The sequence below is a fragment of the Peromyscus eremicus genome, chromosome 1, assembly GCF_949786415.1.
Source record: "Peromyscus eremicus chromosome 1, PerEre_H2_v1, whole genome shotgun sequence".
NCBI classification, from domain to species: Eukaryota; Metazoa; Chordata; class Mammalia; order Rodentia; family Cricetidae; genus Peromyscus; species Peromyscus eremicus.
In genome coordinates, this window is record NC_081416.1 from 70796838 (window position 1) to 70813492 (window position 16655).

Consider the following 16655-nt stretch of genomic DNA (forward strand, 5'->3'; position numbering starts at 1 on the left):
CATGGCATATGTGTGGTGGTCAGAGAACTGTGTGGAATTGGTTCTCTCTTTTTATCTTTATGTGGGTTCTGTGAACCAACTCAGGTCGTCTGGATTTCCTGAGCACCTCACCAGCCCCGTCCTCTGTTTTTGATCAAACCAACCTGATTAGATTTTTACTGAAAGTAAAAAATAATGAGTGGTGAGATCTAAGTCCTGAAAGGACTGGGAATCAGCACGACTGCCCTATCCTGAGGGCTTCCTGGGCCAGGTCTGGTGCTGCTGGCTACCTGCCTGGCTTTGCCATCAGGTTGGTGGGATAGAAATAAGCCCAACTCCCCTGGGAAAACATCAGAAGTGAGGTATGTCAAACCCTCTTATGTGACTTCCCTCAAAGTCACCTAAAATACGTTTTTCAGCCCCTGGCCTCCTTAACTATCTCCAGGTGTCAGCATCCATAGTTCCCCTGCTCTTACTCTGGGTGAGTTCCACTTTCTGGAACATGCCACTTGCATGGTGTGATGGTCACCTTGAGGACGGAACTCGGGGCAGAAACCTCCAGATCACGACTCAGGACCAGGGTGGAGCCCCCATCCCTGTGGCATGTTCCCTGAGCCTGTCTGGGCAAAGAGGGACCACAGTGAGTTACTGAGGTAGCTACTGTCCCAGGTCACCCTGTGCACCCAGAGGACACGGATGAGAGCTACCCAGAGCTTCCCCTGCGCCAGCCCAGCAGGCTCACCTGAATACCACCCGAAGTTTCAGTTATAGACACCCACTTGAGGGATGGAAACAAGGTCTTCAGACCAAGGGCATTGACAATACACCCTTGTAGACTGAAGTTTCTCAGTCCCCCACCCCCTGGTCCTGCCTGTGAAGCAGCCGTTTTTATAAAATAATCACTCAGAGGCTTAATATTAATTACAAACTGTTTGGTCTATGGCTAGCTAGCCATTACATCTTAAATTAACCCATTTCTATTAATCTATGTATCACCACTTGTCTCGTGGCTTTACCTGTGTTCTATTACATCTTGCTCCCCTGGTGGCTCACAGTGTCTCCCTGACTCTGCCTTTCTTCTCCCTGTATCTCTCTTGGATTTTCTGCCTGGCTATATTCTTTGTTGCCACAGGCCAAAACAGCTTTTTTTTATTAACCAATAGTAGCAACACATATTCACAGCATACAGAAAGACCATCTCACAGCACACTCTGAATCTAAGCAAGCTCCCAGGCACCTTTTCTCACTAGAGTTTGAGAAGCACAGCCCGAACCCTGGGTCTCCATAAAGGACCTGCAGCTTCAGGCTCACCTGGAGGGTTATTAGAAAGGCAAATTTACAGGACAAACCAGTCCCTCTCAATCAGAAGCTCAGTAGAATGTAACAACCTGTCTTACCCAGGCTTCCAGGAGGGAACCCTACTTGGAGCACTTCTCTGCCTCCACATAGCCTGCTCTATTGGGGGATTTACTGCACCCCACAGCTGTCAGTAAGATGAGCATCCTGGGAAGCAGTCCACCAGAGGGTAAAGACCAGTCTTAGAGAATCATCTTCTGCCTCTCTGACCCTAGTCAGCAAGATGGGCATCTTGCATTCATGCTGAAACCCACACCAGGACTCACTTAACTCATAATACCTGCGAGTTCTTTGAGGGGGATCACCAGAAACTAGGAGAACAGCCAGGCTCAGGACTTTCTCTGGCTCCTTCCAAGGTCCAGCATCCTGGAGAACAGCATGACTAGATGTGACAAGCAGTGAGCCTTGGGTGTGCTCCCAAGTGACGGGCATCTCTAGAAGGCCAAGTGACTAAATTCTCCAAGATCTGAAAGTATATGTATATGCCGTGACCTGTGGAACCATTCCACAGTGACCAGAGTTCCCTTTAGCATCCACGTGTGCATGTGTATCTACACCAATAAGGACTCAGGCCCCAGGTTTATTCACTTAATTGCATACCCTCTGAGGTCTCAACACCTAGAAAACTGATAACTGCAGCTGGTGAGCCAAGACCTCATTAGTAGACAACTTGATACTCTACCTAACACACATGAGGCCACAAAGTAGGTCCCCAAGCCCACCTGGCAGCAAGCCTGACCCCTTCTCTGGGTTCTCTTCTCATCCCAGAGACTCACAAACGGGGCTTCTGGCTGAGGCCGAAGGTCAGAAGAACCAGGCTTGGACAGGCCTAAGCAGATGGCCATCCTCTGGGTTGTCCCTGACCATGCTGTGTAGATTGACTGTCCCCTAGAGAACCATCACCACCTATGGACTCATGGAATGTGACCCTGCAGCTCCATAGAGGTGAGCACAGCGTCCTCCTTCCTGCTGGGTCCCCCAGGGCCTGGTGACTCCTTGTCCTCCTTCAGATCCTGCTCATCAAGGGACCTCGTCTGTTGTGGAGCCCTAAGGCTCAGAACTTTCTGTCCCAGACCAGCTAGTACTTGGGCATTCCAGTGTTGCTGTGACAACTGGCCAGAACCAGAGTGGATTGCAACAGCAGCAACTCACTTCCTGAGGCTAGAGTCTAAATTCAAGGTGTCCCCAGGCCTGTGCTCCCTGCCAAGGTTCACAGTGGTCCCGGTCTTTTGGCATGGCTAAGGCACTGTCACCTACAAGGTTCAGGCTTGGGAACTCACAATGGAGGTATTCTTAAAAATCACATCATTTTAAGTCAAATTACAGCTTTGTGTTGGGCCACAAGCATGGTTGTTCTCAGCTCCATGCACCCTCAGGGTGCCAGGTTGGACAAACCTGCTAGAGAAAATTTTTTTACTCTCTCCTCCTGATGGCTCAGAAATCCCTCACTTCCAATGCCTTGCTCCGGCATCTGCATCCTTTCAAATGCTTCCTGTCTTCCTTGTGTGTCTGGTCCCCTGTCCAAACACCCTCTTTCTTTTCTTGGATGAGGATGCTGGTGATGGGATTGGGTCTGCTTGGCTCTAAGGTGCCTTTAGCTTAACCAAGTTAGATCCTGCAGAGATAGCATCTGTTTCCAAAGTCCTGCATATAGGTCCTGAGGACTGGGATCCGTAAATCTTAGAGGACACAAGTCACATCACAGCTGCAACTGTGTCTCATCCAGTCCCTGGGCACATGAGCAGAGTATCTCACCCCTTGGTGGTCCAGAGGCCCTTGTTAGCTGCCTCCTGGCCTCTGTCAGTCTTCCTTCTTCCATCTATCAGGCTGTGTGAAGAATTATTTCTTCAGTACCCTGTGGCTGTCACAGGGTCCCCTGAGCACCATCACAGTTTCCAGAACACTCCCCCGCCATGTCATCATGAGATAAGAATCATCGACTCCTTGGTGCAGAGGTGGAAACTGAGGCACAGGAGGCAATGATGTCACACAGTTTGCCTGATGTCACACAGTTAAAAGGCATATCTAGGTCTTCAGAAGCGAAGCCCGGAGTTTCTGTTGATCTCGGTCTCTGTGACATCAAATGGAGAATCCCTCTAGGGTGGGGGCCAGGCTCCCTGGGGGCCGGGCTCATGACAGGCCCTTTGATTAAAAACGGATCAACTCTCACAGATGTATAGGAGATGGAGATGGTAAAGCAGCCCTGCCCTCTCTATCCTCTGCCTCCTATGCCGCTGAGAACACATGGATGAGGTGTCATGAGAATATTTCAGGACATAAATATCCTCCGGAGAGCCTGTGCCCTACCGCTCGGATTGTTATGGCAATCCTTCGCACTCCTTAGCATCTGCTGTTCGGAATGCTTCAAACCTTGAATAGGGAATGACGTTTGGGCATAAATCAGCAGTGGATCACAGCCTTGCCTCCTCTGGCCCTGCGCTGCCTTGTGTGCTCTCAGTTGCTGAGGTAGTAGTTATTTTAAGTGCTGCTTGGTTTAAAAGCCTGGTGACAGATCGGCGGCTTTTCTGTATGTGGTGGGTCATTTGTGTGACTGATTTTACGACTCGCACTGCCTGCTGAAGGACAGCTCTGGACAGGTTGAAGCAGCGAGCTCTAAGGTCAGCGAGCAGTGGGCTGAGCCAATAGGGAGGCCCGGCCTACCTTGTTTCCTTCCAACTGACTGTCAAGCAGCTAGACCTGGCCAGCAAAGAAATAAAAGAGGAACACGGGTAGGATTCTGGGGTCTGATGTTAAGTCTTTCTCACTGGATACGGAGTTCGGTGACTGGCAGCCATTGGCTGAGACTCCTCCAGACAGCCACAGGCAGCTGTAGGTACTCAGGGACTCCCTGTGCTCTCCTCCCAGATGGCCAAAAGAAGAGGGAGAAGGTATGGCTGCCTCGCTTCTGCAGCTCACACAGGCTCGCCAGTCCTGTCAGAAGCTTGATTTGTCTTTGTCACTCCAGGGGGACAGACTTGTGTTTGCTGCCGGCAGGCAGCCTGAGCTGTCAGAGTGGGTTTGCCCGTGTGCCCCTGTTCTGAACTGTGGACACTGGGACAGAGAACACTCTCTCGATCCAGATGGGAATGAACCTCTCCAAATTCCATTACACAGGACTCTCACTTTTTCCATTCCCTGGTTATTGAGCACTCCTGTGTGCCTCGACCGTGAGCTTTTTGTTCCATCCTTACCCTAGAACTGCAGCAAAATGACAGGAGCCGTTCTGGCCAGTGTCCCAGGGAACCCGTTTCTCAGGAGGACCCAGTGACCTGTCTGCCACTTGTGTCTTGTAGAGAGATTCCTTGTGGTCCACAGCACGATCCTGTCCTCTACCATCCACAGGAGCTGAGGACATGTTGTCCACCTTAGTCTTTTATCCGGTGTCTGGCTGGACCACATACTGAACACCCCATCCCCACAAGAACTGCCAAGGCTCTGAACAGAAGGAAAACTCCCCAAATCCAGCACCCACCTCCCCCAGTGAGGATGTCAGGAGGGAAGGAGTCTGAGACCATTGGCAGCATTCAAGATACAGAAGGAACTGACAGACATCTGCCCAGTGGGAAAAGATGCCCTATAGAAAGCCGAGAAGTGCTCCCGTGTCTTTTAAAATATCAGACTGAAAATGTGAAGCTTCATCCGAGAGAAAAGACAAATTGTGGAAATTCCACATCATAGAATATTGTATGACAACAAAAACCATCAGACTAAAACTCCATGTATTGATTCAGGTAAGTCTACGAATGATATTGAGTAAAACACCCATCGTGTTGTGTGGAAGAATGCATACAGTATGATATCACACTGAAAACCTAAAACCTAAGCAGAGAGGACCTTGCTTTCCACATCTAGACTGGTGAGTCACTGAAGAGCACAAGAGAGAAGCAGGATGGTGAGGTTCGAAACTCTGTTCTGAGGCCATGAGGCTGCCCTTAAAGACAGGCCCTTAGGGATGGGGCTGTCACCCTCCTCCTGATGTCGGGCAAACTTGTCACTCTTACAAGTGAACCATTTGGCTCTTTTCAGCCCCAGCTCTCCTTCTGTGCCTTGGACAAGGTTCCTGTCTCATGAGAGCATTTCTAGTGAAAGGGATTGACAGCAGCCATTGGTTAATGATGAAAACTGGCCTTTAAAGAACCAGGCAGAGCACCCAGCACATGGTGCCTACCAAATCAATAGTCAGAGATATCCAACATAGATGTCATCATCCAAAATAACCAAAAGTCAGCACAATAGTATCCAAAGAATCATGGATTTACTCGGGAACAGTAGAACATGGCTGTGGAAGCCCATAGGCCATAGTAAAACATGCGTGTGTTCAAAAGGGCTGAAGCAAGTTCATGGAAACAAAAGTTAAGAGGTTTGCTGCAGGAATTCTGAAACAGTCACAATGATAAATACCAAGGATTTCTGGCCAGTGGGTATCTTGGTACAGGAACTTGATGCATGAGGTTTTGGTGGCCTTCATGTGGCATGTCCTTCCAGCAGTCTTTTGTGATATCAGATAATTGTGCATAAGAACTCTTTCTTGTAACCTCCTGGCTTCATTGACTTAATTTTGATAGAGAAGACACAAGGAACTCCAGTTTTAAGCTTTTTGATTTTTATTTTATGTGTATGAGCATTTTGCCTACATGTGTGCATGTGTAGCACATCGGTGCATTGTCCAAAAGAGACAGAAGAGGGGATTTGAACCACTGGAACTAGAGTTGCTGGTGGTTGTGAGCCACCATGTAGGTGCTGGGAACTGAACCTGGGTCCTCCGCACAAGCAGATGTATTCCTAACCACAGAGCCATCTCTCCCAGCCCCAAGGAAGTGCTATGCTCCTGAGGAAGTTCACATTTCTTTCACAGTGTGTAAGAAGTGACTTTTGTGTGCTATGGGGCTGCAGAAGGCCAGAATCTACCATGCATTGAATAATTTTGTCTCTAAGCATTGAAACCAGAGGGCCCGGAAACCCTGAGACAGTATTGGCATGAGTATCTGAATCTGGCATTTTCAAACCCAAGGTGGGAGATATCTCAGCTCCTGAAGTTGAAATGTCCCCACTTCTACCTTTCCCTCCTATTCAGATCTCAAGGGATAGATGGGCTTCATTGAATCAGATTAGAAAAACATATGAATGAGTCAAATCCCCTGTGTGTCCCTCCCCACATAGTTACCCGGTCAATCCCTTGCACGGTTCCAACCAGAATGGAAGAAGAGCTGAAGGGCCCTGTGGTCCCAAAGCCCCATTGCCCTAGGCCATTGCCCCCAGGCCTCCTCCCCTCTTCTGCCTCTCTCATGGCTCCAGCCATGCTGGCCTCCTGCATGCTCCTTAGGCAGGCTAGGTGGGTACTGTCTCTAGGTCTCAGAGCTTGCTGGGCCATCCTCCTGGACTCTTGTTCCCTACATGTCAGGGTGGTTTCCTCCACCCTTCCTATCTCTACCCAAATGTCACCTTCGCCACATACCTGCCCCCACTGACCTCTCTAATGCGACCCCCTCCCCTTCTGCTTCTCAGCCCTTTCCCGCTCAGTTTGTATCTTAGCTTTTCCTTGAGAAATGAGCTGGTTTCCTTTTTGAGTGCGCACGAGCTTCGGGAACACGGGGCTACACACGGAAGCTGTGGTGAGCAGAGGAGATACCTGTCTGCTGAGTAGTGAAAAAGCTGAGGAAAGACCCTTGGCCACACGGTGTGGAGTCTGCACTCTCAAGAGGCAGCTCCCACAGACCCAGCTCTGCAGGCCAGGGAGCTTCAAGAGTGATGAGAAAGGGGTGTGTGCAGCTCAACTTCTCCACTCTTACACAGCTCAAAGTCCCCCCGCGTAGGCAATGGTGCCACCCACAGTGGACTGGGTCTTCCCATATCAATTGATTTCATTAAGATAGTCTCCCACAGAATGACCCCATGAATTCAACCTTGCATTGAGACTCCCTTCTTAGGTAATTCTAGATTGTATCCAGTTGACGATTAAAGCTAACCACCATACACCTTCATCCCTGTTGGGAACTGTGAGGGTGGAAAGGGAGCAGGGGAAAAAGAGAGGAAGAGGAAGAGGAGCTGGGAAGAAGCTCCAACCGCCTGAATAAGGGCTGCACAGGAAGCATGGAAGGAAGGAGACCCCAGTTTTGCTGTGTGTGATGTGCAGAGCCACTGGGCCTGGGTGATGGAGGACCCCCTAACCAGCTGTGTCTTTGAGAAGACTCCCAGTGTCTCTGTGCCCTGAGTCCTCACTAGGAATAGGGGTACAACACAGATGGAAATACTTGGTGCACAAGGGTGGTGCTCGGCAGATAGGCAAGGCAATCGCACATGCGCCTGGGTGGGCTTGGGAAATGCTACACACACCAGCACCGCTGTGCCTCAGTGTTCCCATTCAGCGGGTCAGAAAAAACACAGGCCCATCCGCTTGGCTCATTTGCTTCCTGCTACTGCTCACCCCCACCCCCTACCTGAACCTTTACCCACACAGAACTCAGAAAGATCTTTTGAGTTGGTGTATCAGGTGATGTCACCTCCTCGGCAAACCTTGCTGGTGCTCCCACATTCGAGACTGGAATGCCGGATCCTTGAAGTCCCTCCAGTCTCCAGATCCTCTGGGATCTCCTCTCCCACTGCTGGCCCAGTGACAGCAATGGGGATAGCTGACTTCTGGGCATGGGGACTCTGGCACCTGCCATCTCTAGATTTTAACCTTACTGTTCCTTCTAGCTGGAGCAATTCTTTCCCCGGAACAAATGCCCTCCACGGCTCGCCCCAGAACCTCTCCCAGTTACTGCCTCCCATACCCCCGTCTCATATTTAATCCTCCCTGCTCCCTTTACACCTGACTTTTGTGTATTGGGACACAACATACTTGAGTTCCATTGTTTGTCTCCCCACCAGAATACAAGCTCCACAAGGATGGGGACTTCATCCTGGCCATGTTGTCTTGTTTCCAACAGCCGAGACTGAGGCACAGGATGTTTATTGAGGTGATGAGTTCCTGTTTCTCAGACATAGGAACTGGGGCTCAGTGAGAGCGAGTGCTTTCCAAGAACCCTTGGCTCTGGGACTAGGCTGGTCCCTGGGCAGTGGTGTGCTGGCAGGTGGTTAAGAGCTAACACTCCAGAAGCAAAGTCCTGGCTGTGTTTGCTGATTTTCCTGGTGTAAATATTCCTGGTGTAAATGGATGGTGCCCAGCCGTGATGTGTCTGGTGGGCTCTTAAACAAAACAATGCAAGCTGAAGCAAAGCTGTCTCCTGCTCCCTAGGTTTACAGCCCTGTCTGTAAAATCGCCAGGCTGTGTTGTATGCACTACCGCCTCAGACCACCAGGGGACAGCCTTTCCCCACTGAAGACACAGACGCGCTCATCCCTCAGCGCTACAGCCAGGCAGAGGATAGTGGGCCCCCTTTGGTTTATGAGTTACTGATGATGCCCAGCCCTGGGTGGTTGTCTGTCTACACAAAAATGGGAAACAGAACAAAACAGAACACCAGACTGGGATTTGAATGGATCTCTGCCAACCCCTGGAGAGTGGAGAGTCAGTAGGTAGAAGACCAATAAGGATCCCCTCCCCCATGGAAGCTTTGGCAGGTGGCATTTCCCATGCTTTAGGCTCTGTCTGAGGTCCTGGACCCTAAAGGCCAACTCAGTGTCACTCAGAGACCTGCAGCAACGTGCTAGCACCGCGCTTCTTTCCTCTGGCTGTGGCTCATTCGCTTAAACCTATCCTGTTGGGCCTTGGGGATGATTGTGGCAGGCTGATTCTACCTGAACTCCTGATACTGGTAGTCGCTGCAACAGAGGGGCATTTCCTGGTAAGCCTGGGCTCAGGGCCTTGCCTGGGTCTTCACCAAAGTGATTCCTTCCACCTGGTTAAGAAGCACAGGGCCGAATGAGGCGCCTATGTTGCCCAACAGTAAGGCCACAGCATTATCTCCTGAGCAGACCTCTGACAGCCAGCCCAAGGTACTGTGTTCTCACTGGGCCTGTGGAGCCTCCCAGTGGGGGTCCAGGGCCTCCTCACTGTTCCTCTTGGGATATTGTCCACCAGAGGCTCCAGAAGCCTCCACCTGCTTCCACACTTGCAGATGACAAACCTTATCATCCTTATTCTCTTCTCAGGCATCTCTGAGGGCCCTTGCCCTGAAAAGCCTCCAATACATACACTCTGAGATCTGGCAGCAAAATCTGGACCCTCCCTAAGGAAAGAGGGTATGATGTCATCCCACCCCAGGGGGCGGAGTTCAAACATGAGTTCATGGCCTAGTTCATCCACTGAAGCCTCAGGGGAAATACCTAGACTTTCGGCCACAGCTTCTTTCAACTTCCTTGGCTGGTCGGTGGGGACCAAATAAGACTGTCCCTGGGGTCAGGGAGAGTCATGTCCAGTCTGAGCAGTGTGGCTGGACTCGTGACCTGTAAAAATGGCATGGTTTGTCAGAAGGAAAGCTGTAGATATGTTACCTGTGAGTTAGCCTGTCCTGGTCACATCAGAGGTGAGCTGTGTAGCAAGCCAAGGTAAGCCTGATCTTCCTAGAGTGCTAACACCGTAAGAACTAAGCCAACTCTTCACTCCGAGGCTAGAATGGATGGCCCTGGTGTTTAAAAACACGGGCAGCATCTTTACAAGAACACTAGCTGGTTTGAAAATGGACTTGGAGGCAACAGCACACGGGAGTCCCTGACCTGAAGCCTGGCCGTTTCCCACCGGCAGGCAGCACATGCTGTAACAGTCGCTTCCCTGGTGGGGCGGCCCAGCGCTGCTCCACAGCCCTGAGGCCCTGGGCTAAGGGGCTATCTGCTCTTATCTGCAGTGTCTCTCCCATGTCCTTTTCTTTTTTAAAAAAGAGCTGTGCAGAAAGAGCATGCTGGAGATTAAAACTGATTTGCTTCTCTGTTTTCTCATTTGCCCAACTCTTTTAGGACTCGAGTGGAAAACAGGTAGCATTCAGAGAAACTGAGGTAGGTGATGAGAGACTGCCGTGTTGGGCTAAGGTTGGTAAAGCTTTGGGTCATGGTTCTGTCGTGTGGAGTGGTAGACAGTCTGAGACAGCACCAGGACCTTCCTGTGCCATTTGGATTATCCAGTCATGGCAGAGATCTCCTAATAGAAACGCAAGGACAGGGATGACAGGTCTGCCGGGGGGTGCGGGGGGGGGGGAGACTACCTCACCTTCTTTCAACCCTGCAAGCTCCCAGTGGGGAGTCTGTGGTTGAGGACATCTCACTGGAGAGCTTCCCAGAGGAAGAGGGTGGTCCAGTGGTAGTGGGGGTGGGGATGTAGCATACTCCTGCATGTCTCTGCCAAGCCTGAGCACTAGGTCCCCCCAAGAAGTATCCCAGTGCTCAGCCCCTGGACAGGCCTGGGCCTCTGAGATACCTGAGACACCGCCCAGTTGGGGAGAGTCAAGTGCAGAGCAAACACCTGCACAGGTGTTTCCAGGCCCCGTGCTACGCCCACTACCCCTGGATAATGGCACTCTGAATGAGCCTGGGAAACTTAACTCCTGCTTGTCCTCAAGTGAATGGGGATCTGGGGCTCCGCTCACAGCCCCTCAGGGGGATTGCTGCATTGCAGAGGAGGGACATTCCCCAGGCCTGGGTACCAGGCAGCTGCCCAGGGTTCTCATCACGTTCAGGTGCACCGGGGATAATGTCTCAAAGGACCATAGGAAGATTAGGATATCCTCAGAAGTTTACACTCCCCTAGATAAGCTGGTCATCGCTGGCTGCTACAGGCCTTCAAAGCTTTTTAGCCATGACGTCTCTTGAAGGGGAAGGCTCGTCAGTTGTGTCTTCATGGACCTCAATCGCTTCTCTCCCATGTTTCAAGACTCCAAAGGGCCACAGTTCACACCTGAGGTCAGTGCATGCTGCCAGTCACCCCCTACCTCCTTGTAAGCTCCAGTTCCTTTTCCTCTCACCTTCCTCCACACCTTGGGGCTCCAGCAACTCTGGTGCCTTTTTCTGCAAAGCTGCCTGTCTGACCCAGGCCCTGGGTGTGGGTACCAGGTAGTTGGTGGGTGCTCGGTGAGTTGGCAGATCCTAGGCCAGTGCAGTCCTCCAAGTCAGCTAGGCCACAAGGGAGTGGAAATGATTTCCCCATCGGTGCTGGGGCTGCATGTGGCAGGAAGAAAAACCTTTTTTTTTTTCCAAAATAGTTCAAAATGTTAATTCAAGACCCAGGGGATCAAGAAGAGAGCAAAGGCCGGGAGAGGCAGCTAATCTGCTCTGGTTCTAGTCCAAGGTCCAGTTCCTCACTTGAATGCTCACTAAGCATTCCCAGAAATGACATTGTAGCCTCTCTGAACCCAGTCTTGGCCTTTGCAAAGTGGCATATGTCTCGGGGAGCTGGGCTGGGGAAGCCCCACTCAGGAGGAGCTACGAGCCTCCACTGGGCTGGAAGCGGGCAGTCAGGGAACGTTAGCAACTACAGGCTCCCTTGAGGAACCTGATCAAACCAGCTAAAGGAGGGCGGAAGGTTGGCCCACGCCAAAAGCTCCCCCGGGCAGCAGTGATTTTATTGAAAATCCTTGTGTTGGTCTTCCACGGAGGTTCAGGGCAATGGGTTCATACTCTGAAGCTCTGCAGCCCCTGCACCCTGATGCTACTACTCCCAGCTCAGGGGTTGTAGGTAAGTTTCATCCCCATGGCACCCCTGTACCCAGAGTACTGCCTGACCCAGGGACTGTTCAGTGAATGTTGGCCGACTTGGAGTTACTTCGTATCACTGGATTCCTCTCCAGCTTCAACAAAATCCAAGTTAGACTTGAACTTGCCACAGGGGCCTGCTGTGAGAATTGAGTGAGATGACATGAGTGGGTATCTGGTGCGCAGGCCATGAGAAGCTTCCGGAAGGCTCCTCCAGCTCTGCCAGGCAACAGCACCGTCAGATGCCCTCAAACTCAGCGAGCCTCACAGGCTGCGCTGACGTTAGGGCTTGTGGTCACTCTACAAAACACAGCAGTCTGCATCATGGTGTAAACCCTGGGAATCTACACTTTAAAATGAGATTCAGACCCGAGCGCTCTGGAGCTGAGAAGCAGGGGGATCACAGTGAGTTCTAGACAAACCTGCCTCAAAAGCCAAAAGACAAACTGGGAATCTTGTGAGATTTACCCACCCAAGGATAAGAAGGCGGAGATGGGGTGGGAGCAAATTCTTAGACTCAGGTTTGGGGTGCAGACCTGGGGCCCCAAGTGTTCGCAGTCTGGTGTGGCTGCATCGTGAATTCTCCCGCCCATTCCTCCAGGAAAGGCAGCAAGTTTAGAGCTTTTCTCTCGCCAGGATTCAGCTGCCCTCGGAAGCTTCCCCCAGCTGCTAAACCAAGCGATGGAAAGAAAATTGAGGGTTTATGTATTTTTTAAATAAAGGGATTCTAATTCCAATAAAAAATAATGCCCTTCCATGGACAACTGCCATCTCCTCGGCTGCCTCTTCCCGTTTTAATAAAAATTTTTATTGTGTACATTAGGTTAACCAGACATAAGCGCGGCCTCACTGTAGCTCGAGTCACTCAAGGGGAACCATTCTTGTTCATGCCAGGACTGTGAATCAGGCTTTCTGGGAGGGAAGATGAGCCACAGCCACCCTGAAGAGCAATATGGCAGCTCTCCAGAGCAGATGCTGGGAGGAGGGGGGCTTGGCCCTCAAGGGACTGTAGTTATATACGTATACATACATATACATGCATACATATATACACACACATACACACACACATATATATATATATATTCACACACACATATATATATACACACACACATATATATACATATATATTCACACACACATACATATATACACATTCACACACACACACACACACACACACACACACACACACACACACACACACTTAGACAGGGGTAATCTATGCAGCCCAGGCTGATCCTGAGCTCTAGGATTACAAGAATGCATCACCATATTCAGCTAGAGTCATTTTATTCACACTTTACTTTCAAAGGATGCTGGTTTGAATGGTATAGAGCCCATCTCATGTCCTGTCCCTCTCTGGCCGATTCCCAAAGCCAGGAAGAAGCTCACCAGAAGCTGAGGGATAGAGCTATGGTTCCCTGTGCTGTCTGAATGCATTTTTCATGGTGATATGCCTTCTGCTCAAACAGACAGGAACAGAGCCGGATGCTGGTACCGACTTTTTTTTTTTTTGTCTGTGTTACCTCAGGCAAATTAATTAACTTCTCTGTATTCTAGTTTCATTCATCTGTCAGACGTGGACAACTGACACCAGCCTCTGGCGTGGTTCGGAGAATCGGAGCATATGGTCATGTAGAAACCCCGGCATCAGGCTAGGCCAAGCTGACGGTCACTGTGTGGCACTGTATCAGCGGCATGCCTGTCATAGCAACAAAACCTGGCGGAAGTGACGTTGGAAGGAAAGGCTTCTTTTGGCTCTCAGTTTAGAAGGTGTAGTCTATCATGGCAGGGAAGGCATGGTGGCCGGAGTGGTCAGTCCTTGGTGGTGAGAGCTCGTAGCCCCTTACATGGCATTAACCAGGAAGCAGAGTGCTCAAGCCAGAAGCCAGGCTACACTTTCCAAGGCCTGCTCCTAGACCTACATTAGCCAGCTAAACTCTATGTCCCAAAGCTTCTACAAAACAGTGCTACCAGCTAAGACCAAACGCTCAAATACACAAGCCTGTGGACACAGTCAAACCCTAACAGGATATAAGATATTAAAGAAGGCCTTGTTATGGAAGTGATTCTTAAATATTGCCCATATCAAACACTACAATTCCCAATCCCATAGTAAGTGTTAGGTAAGGGGCTGGGTAGGCTGAAATGTATATAAGTTAGTTCTTGCTGTGTAACAAATATCCTAAAACTCAGAGGTTTGAAATGCCAATCACTTCTTATTTGTAGCTCATGAGTCCAGGCTAAGGATTGGCAGCTCTTCCTGACCCAGCTGACTTTCATCATGATGGGAGTTACTGGCTGTTGATGGGTCTGGATTGCCTCTTCTAGGGCTGCTGTGCCATCAGCCATGGACCACAACAAAACAGAATTGGGGAAGTCCTCCCGAGACCTAAGTTCAGGCTGGTTTCCATCCTGCTTGACTTGGGCTGTATGTCACAGATGGTCATAAGGTCACCCAGACTGGAGACATTCTGCAAAGTCACACGGCAGTAAGCATGGTGCTGGAGGGAAGGGCTGAGCTTAGGGACCCAAAGCATTTGCCTGCCCAGGGGCAGCAAAGGGGAAATCCCAGGAGAGCTAGTCTTCATGAGTGAGCTGTGCAGACCTGGACACTGCCCTCGGTAGGCATCTTGCAGAAGTTCACCAGGCCTCATGAGGCATACCCACAGGCCCCTGAGCTGCATAGCAGGATCTTCTAGTATAGAATGTGGGAATAGCCAGAGACTCAGTCTCCCTGACTCCTTGGGTAAGTGGCTAGGCAGTGAAGGAAGATGATCGTCTCAGCAACTCCTCCACAGGGGCATGGCTCAAGCTGCCGACTAATCACCTCATGCAGCCCTGGAGTCCTCTTTGTCACCCCTCATCTCTCCCTCACACTTACTGAGGCTCTCCCAACCCCCAGCCCAGTGTCCCTCAATAGCCCAGAGGCCTTGGCCACCATCCCTCAGTGGACCTAGCCCACAAGGCTCAGCTGCTTCTTCCTGTAAGAGGATGACTCCTCCAGGAATCATAAGAGACACCCCCAATCCCTTGAGTATCTGTGTCTGTCATGGCCTTTGTCTATTCACATGCCCAAACCAGGATATCTGGCTCATGGTCATCTACAGGTCCTAGAGCCCTCAGGAACAAATATGTTGATGAATGCGGGGGTGGAGGGTGGGGTAGAAAAATACAGTCACAACTGTGAAGGGACACGTGGAGCTGACTGTGGCTCTGCCTCACTGTGGGACAAAGGCAATGTGCCATGTCCCTGTCCTACAAGAGTCAAGAGAACAGGGTGATTTTAGATTGGGCAACTCTAGCAACCCTGCTCAACCACCGCTCACCAGCTATGTGGCAGGGACAAGTCTCTTGTCCCCACCCTGAGCCTCACACCTAAGATGGGGACCCTCAGTTACTCCTATCTTAGAGCTGGCCAGCTCTGAACAGTCCGTGAGCCATCACCAACTAAAGGGAGAGGTGACTGCAGCCAGCTTCCTCAGACCCTTCTGTGGACTTGGGAAGCCACAGCATAGTTTAGAACCAGCCTTTGGGGTGTTTTCCTAAACCCGGTTTCTGCCTTTGCCCTTGGATTGACTCTGTATTCAGAAAGATCTTTGAAATCCCGATTGGCTCATGTTATTTTCAGCCCCATGCCCATGCAAAGCCTGCCCACTACAACAGACACACTCCCTACCTCCCTACCTGGACCTCACGCTGCTCTGTCACTCAGATGGTAGAGTCATGGGGGGTCCAAGCCTGGGCCCTGGCAACTGTAGCAAGCTAGGCTCAGCTACCCATCTTCACGGGATAATTAAAGAGATAATTAATGAAAAGCAGAGGAAGGATATCTATTCAATGCAGCCACATTGGGAAGAGGAGCAAATAAAGACACACACACACACACACACACACACACACACACACACACTCCAAGCTCATCTTTGAGATCCTAACATAAGGTTTAGATTAAAATAGAGGTCAAGAGGCATGCACAGCTAAGCATTTCCAGTCAAGGTGTGGCCCCATCCATCATTGTCTTGGCTGTCCTGCAAAGTTGCCAGAACTATGAAGACCAGCTCCCACTCTGGCTAGCACCAGGGCCCTGGCCCTTCCTTCTCCCGGCATGAGGTTCCTGGGGAATTCCAATTCTCTGGAGTCCATCATCTCAATCATCCCATAGCTGAAGGAAGGGACTCTTGGGTCTCGCTTTAGAGTATCTTAGCTCTTGTCAGAATGGCTACACCGACTCGAAGCTTCCTTGGGTCCCTGGAACCTGCTGCATTCATTTCTACCACATGACCTTTGCTATGGCTAACAGGAGCCAGGTTGCCACATAGGGCTATATACCATGAGGCTTGCAGGCTTTTTTGTATGTGTGTATACATATGTACACACGTGTTCTGAGTGTGTACATATGTGCACATGCACATGTGTGCATGTGTATGCTGGAAACCAGAGGTCAAGGTTGGATATCTTCCTCAATCACTCTCTGCCATGTCTTTTAAGGCAGGGTCTTCCACTGAGTCCGAAACTCATGAACTCAGCTGGACTGGCTGGGCAGCAGCCCCTAGGGAATCCTATTGTCTCTGTCTCCCCAGCACCAGATTACAGGTGCCTGGGTTGGTTGGTTTTTCAATGCAGTTGGTTTTGTTTTCACATGGGCTCTGGAGAACTGAACGTGGGTCCTCATGCTTGCATGGTGAGCA